Here is a 5,743-nt window from a genome sequence, read left to right as displayed (position 1 = left end):
TTTTGAGCTCGGAAGAAACCCTTATAACCTTTCAATTTAAAGATTTCATATTATTCACCATGGAAATCAAAAAGCTTTGCCAGATTGGAACTGAAATGTCAATTAATTGTCAATTCTTCACATTGAGTAATTGATTAATTGGCACAATGTTAATCTCTAAATCAGTGGTAATAAATTACTTGGTTTTCAATCATGACCTTCAGAGTGCTAAAACTCTTCAAATTGCCACTGTTCCTGCAGTAAAATGACTGATGAAGCTACAGTCCTCCCATAATTTTTGTTGCTCCTAAACTTTCTACCTAATTGAGAATCACAGGAGCATCTGGAAGCCGACTCTGCTGGAGCACTCCAGCCTGGCCCAGATATCAGGTAGAACCGCAGGGAAACTGGGCCATTGCCCTGGCTGGGGCAACTTTCGGCTGATGATTTTTTTTCAAACCTAATCACTTTAATATCACATAGAGTTAATTTGATGGGTGTCCTATTTATCACAAAATGTATGACTAAAACACTGGGAAAGCATTTTTTCTTCATTTACGAAACAGAACACAGAGCAAGTGGTGACTGTGTCTCCTGCCATTTTTATAGCTATTTCCCCGTGTTTTGGCGTCACAATCACGAATTCCATATTCTGAAGCAAAGTCCATGTGTCTTTAAATAAATCATTCACCTGACCTCAAATAACTTCTAAAGGTGAACATTTTTATAATCAAAAATCTTTGGGAATAGCTCCTTTGTATTTCTTTATAAACATTGGGTTAACTGGGTACAGTGGCTCATGCCTGTAATCCCAGCACTTTGGGAGGCCGAGGCAGAAGGATTGCTGGAACCCAGGAGTTCGAGGCCAGCCTGAGCAATATAGTGAGATCTCGACTCTACAAAAAATAAAAAAGCATACCTGGATGTTGGGCATGGAGGCCCATGCCTATAATCCCAGCATTTTGGGAGACCAAGGTGAGAGGATTGCCTGAGCCTGAGGGTCTGAGACCAGCCTGGGCAACTTGGCAAGACCTCATCTCTACAATAAATTTTTTTTAAAAGTTAGCCAGGCATTGTGGAGTGTGCCTATAGTTCCGGCTACTTGAAAGGCTGAGGCAAAAGGATTGCCAGAGCCTAGCAAGTTGAGGTTGCGGTAACCAAGAGCATGCCACTGCCCTCCAGCTTGGGTGACAGAGTGAGACTTCGACTCAAAAAAAAAAAAAAAATAACAGACTTACCTGGGACCTCCAGCTACTAAGAGGCTGAGAAGGGAGGCTCGCCTGAGCCCAGGTGGTCAGGGCTGTGGTGAGCCGTGATGGTGCCAATGCACTTTCAGCCTGGGTGATGGTGTGAGCCCTGACTCAAAAAAAATAGACATGTCCAGAAATATAGCTGCCTTTGATTTTAAAAAAGAAATAAACATAGGCTTGGATTTTTGCCACATGCAGGGCAGGCTCAGGGTAAAATTGCAAGGTGGGTCCACTCCTTTGGGGCGACTCAGTTTTGCTTTTAGCCCTCTCTACTCCTCCCTCTTGTCCCCTACTCTTTTGTCTTTCCTGATGAGGCACACCAGATGATTAATGTATAAACATTGCCAACTCCCAGGGCTTCTTGTGAGTTGACAGTCCTCAGGAAGAAGTCCCACAGCTGTTGCCTCTGCGTCCTGGAAGTCCTTTTGCAGCAGTCCTGGCCCCTCTCTGTGCACTGCTGTGACCTCCTCCCACCCACACACACTACACCATGGGCACCTGTTCCCAGGCTGTCTTGGGACCAGAACACCAGTTCCTACAAGTAAAGGCTGTTCCTTGTCAACTGCCCATTCACCTGGGTCAAGTGACTGAAGAAACAGCTTTTTAAAACCAGTTTACTCAGCATTTAGAATTTCTCTACTTGATTCTTTTTTTTTTTTTTTTTTTTGAGTTGGATTCTAACTTGTCACCCAGGCTGGAGTGCAGTGTCACGCTCACAGCCACCGCAGCCTTGACATGCTGGGCTCAGACGATCCTTCAACCTCAACCTTCCAAGTAGCTGGAACTACAGGTGTGAGCCACCATGCCCGGATAATTTTTTATTTATTGTAGAGATGAGGTCTCGTCAAGTTGCCTAGGGTGGTCTCAAACCCGTGGGCTCAGGCAGTCCTCTCATCTCGGCCTCCCAAAGTGCTGGAATTATAGGCATGAGCCACCGTCCCCAGTCTACTTGATTCCTTTTAAATTAGTTGACATATTTTGATGAAATTTGACTCACTTAAGAGTATCAAGATAAAACCTGGCGAGGTGGCTCAAGCCTGTAATCCCAGTACTTTGGGAGACCAAAGCAAGAGGATTGCTTGAGACCAGGGGTTCGAGACCAGCCTAGGCAACTTGGTGAGCCATTGTCTCTACAATAAATCAAAAAATTAGGCCAGGCACAGTGGCTCACACCTGTAATTCCAGCATTTTGGGAGGCTGAGTTGAGAGGATTGCCTGAGCCCAAGAGTTTGAGACCAGCATGAGCAACTTGGCAAGACCTCGTCTCTACAATAAGTCAAAAAATTAGCCAGACATGGTGGCATGTGCCTGTAGTCCCAGCTACTTGGGAAACTGAGGTGGAAGGATCTCCTGAACCCAAGAGGTTGAGGCTATGGTGAGTTGTGATCTTGCCACTGCCCTATAGCCTGAGCGACAAAGGAGACCCTGAATCAAAATCAAAACAAAATACACATATTTCTGTACACTTCAATAGTCTCCTAAGAAATTGGGCATGTTTTTAACATTTAAAGAGCTCTAATTTAACTGAGTTAAAGGTATACTTTGTAGAACAATTAGCATGAGTAGCTACTACCCGTGCCGAGTGACCACTAACAAAGTCAGATCTAAGTCCAGCTAGAAAAGTCTTCCTCTTGTCAGTATTTAGGTGGTCTCAGGAGGCTGGTGAATGAACACCGCCCAATGTCCAAACACCCAGGTTCTCACTGCCCTTGTGCTGATCACTGTCTTTCTTTCCTTCTTTCTTTCTTCCATCCTTCCTTCCTTTTTTTTCTTTCTTTCTTTCTTCCTTCCTTCCTTTCTTCCTTCCTTCCTTCCTTTCTTTCATTTATTTTTGAGTTGGATTCTCACTCCATCGCCCAGGCTGGAGTGCAATGGCACACTCATGGCCACTCCAGCATCGACCTACTGGGCTCCCATGATTCTTCTGCCTCAGCCTTCCAAGTAGCTAGGACTACAGGCATGTGCTACCATGCCTGGCTAATTTTTTATTTATTATAGAGATGAGGTATCACCAAGTTGCCCAGACTGACCTCGAACCCTCAGGCTCAGGCAATCCACTTGCCTCAGCCTCCCAAAGTGCTGGGATTCATCGTCTGTCTTTAAAAGTCAGGTTCAGGCCGGGCTCGGTGGCTCAGCCTGTAATCCCATGCCTTTGGGAGGCTGAGGTGAGTGGACTGCCTGAGCCCACGGGTTCGAGACCCGCCTGGGCAGGCGAGACCTCATCTCTACAATAAAATCAAAAAAATTAGCCGGGCGTGGCAGCGGGCGCCTATAATTCCGGCTACTCGGAAGGCTGAGGCAGAAGGATCACCGGAGCCCAGCAGGTCGAGGCTGTGGTGGCTGGGAGCAGTCACTGCACTCCAGTCTAATGAAACTCCAACTCAAAAAAATGAAACTCCAACTCAAAAAAAAAAAGTCAGGTTCAGGTTGGGCGTGGTAGCTCACGCCTGTAATCCCAGCACTTTGGGAGGTGGATGCAAGAGGAGTGCCTGAGCCCAGCGGTGAGGCAAAGGATCACCTGAACCCCACAGGTCGATGCTGCGGTGGGCCATGAGGATGCCAATACACTCCACCTTGGGCGAAACAGTGAGACTCCAACTCAAAAAATTAACTAAATAAATAAATAAATAAATACACATCTACACCCACACCTACATAGATTTATGTGCACATCCACATTTCTTTCTTTTTTTTTTTTTTTGAGTTGGAGTCTCACTCTGTCGCCCAGACTGGAGTGCAGTCGCCGCTCCCGGCCACCGCAACCTCGACCTGCTGGGCTCCGGCGATCCTTCCGCCTCAGCCTTCCAAGTAGCTGGAACTACAGGCGCACGCTACCATGCCAGGCTAATTTTTTGATTTATTGTAGAGATGAGGTCTCGCCAAGTTGCCCAGGTGGGTCTCGAACCCAGGGCTCAGGCAATCCACTCACCTCAGCCTCCCAAAGTGCTGGGATTACAGGCTGAGCCACCGAGCCCGGCTCACATCCACATTTCTTTTTCTTTTTTTGAGACGGAGTCTCACTCTTTCGCCCAGGCTGGAGTGCAATGGCACACTCACGGCCACCGCAGCCTTGACCTGCTGGGTTCAGGCAATCCTTCCCCTCCGCCTTCCAAGTAGCTGGAACTACAGGTGTACGCCACCACACCCAGCTAATTTTTTTAAATTTATTTTAGAGGTGAGGTCTTGCCAAGTTGCCCAGTCTGGTCTCAAACCCATGGGCGCAGGCAATCCTCTCACCTCAGACTCCCAACATGCTGGGATTGTAGGCATGAGCCATCGAGCCCTGCCGACACACCCACATTTCAATACACACACATACATATACCCATCCACACCTGCATGCATATACATCCACACATCCTCAACCTATGTTGCATATACCTATGTCGACACTCCCACCTACACATATCCACATATCCACACACTCACAGTCACACCTATGTATATATATACACCCACATGCACAGGTATATATGCACAGACACACATCCACACCCACACCTTCGTGTATATATACATCCAAACATCCCCGTCCACACCAGCGCTTATGTATATATACACAGCCACACTCCTGTTTGCATGTAAACATCCACATCCACACCTGCATATACGAGGGGGAGCCCCCCAAAATTGCAGTTATGTTTTGGAGGGCAGGCCCTTGTAGCACAGGGCTCCCCCATGAGGTAAGGCTTGTAGGAGCCCATGAGCATCAGTGTACCTGCTGGCGTTGTTGCAAAAGGCTGCAGTCGGCTTCGGTGAAATTTATTGAAGATTCTTTTAACGCGTTTGCCCATTTCGTGGGGAGGGATTCACTAGCGCACCTGTCCACACTGAGTGGGATTATGCAGTTGTCCCTCGTCCTTGGTATGACAATGGCATTGAGCATTCAGCAGTCTTTGACCCAAAACACATGACCCCCGTGCCTCACTCTATTTCAGCAGTCTCGCTCTGAGCAACTTCCTTTTTTGTTTTCCTGGATGAAAAAAGTCCTCAAAGGGAAACGTTTTGCCTATGTGGAAGAGGCGAAACAAGAAACAGCAGAAGCACTGAAAGGCATCAAAACTGATGGGTTCCAAAAACTGTTTTGAGCAATGGAAAAAGCATCTCGCTAGGTGTGTTACATCAAACGGAGAGTACTTTAAAGGTGACTGAAGCTTTTTTTTTTCAAGCTTATTGTGACCTTCAAGAAGTTTAAACATGTAAAATAAATACAAAATTTTGTATAAGTAAATTCCATTTTTTTAGGTTCCCCCCTCATTTGTGTGTGTGTATATATCCACACTCACACCTATACCTGCATAAATTGGGGGAAATATAATACTGTGCAGATTTTTTTTTTAAATTCTGGCTCCATTGCCTTTCTAGACTCCGGTGTGGCCATGCACTCTTTGAGCTATGGCCGTGACCATGTTTCCTGACTTTGGCCCCCTTACTTACCTTGGGAAGGTGAATCTCCTATCTAATTTTCTTTTTCTTTTTTCTTTTTTTTTTTTTTTTGAGTTGGAGTCTCACTC

This window comes from Carlito syrichta, unplaced genomic scaffold (genome assembly GCF_000164805.1).
Source record: "Carlito syrichta isolate Samal-C Ts95f unplaced genomic scaffold, Tarsius_syrichta-2.0.1 Scaffold88480, whole genome shotgun sequence".
NCBI classification, from domain to species: Eukaryota; Metazoa; Chordata; class Mammalia; order Primates; family Tarsiidae; genus Carlito; species Carlito syrichta.
This window is presented reverse-complemented; position numbering follows the sequence as displayed.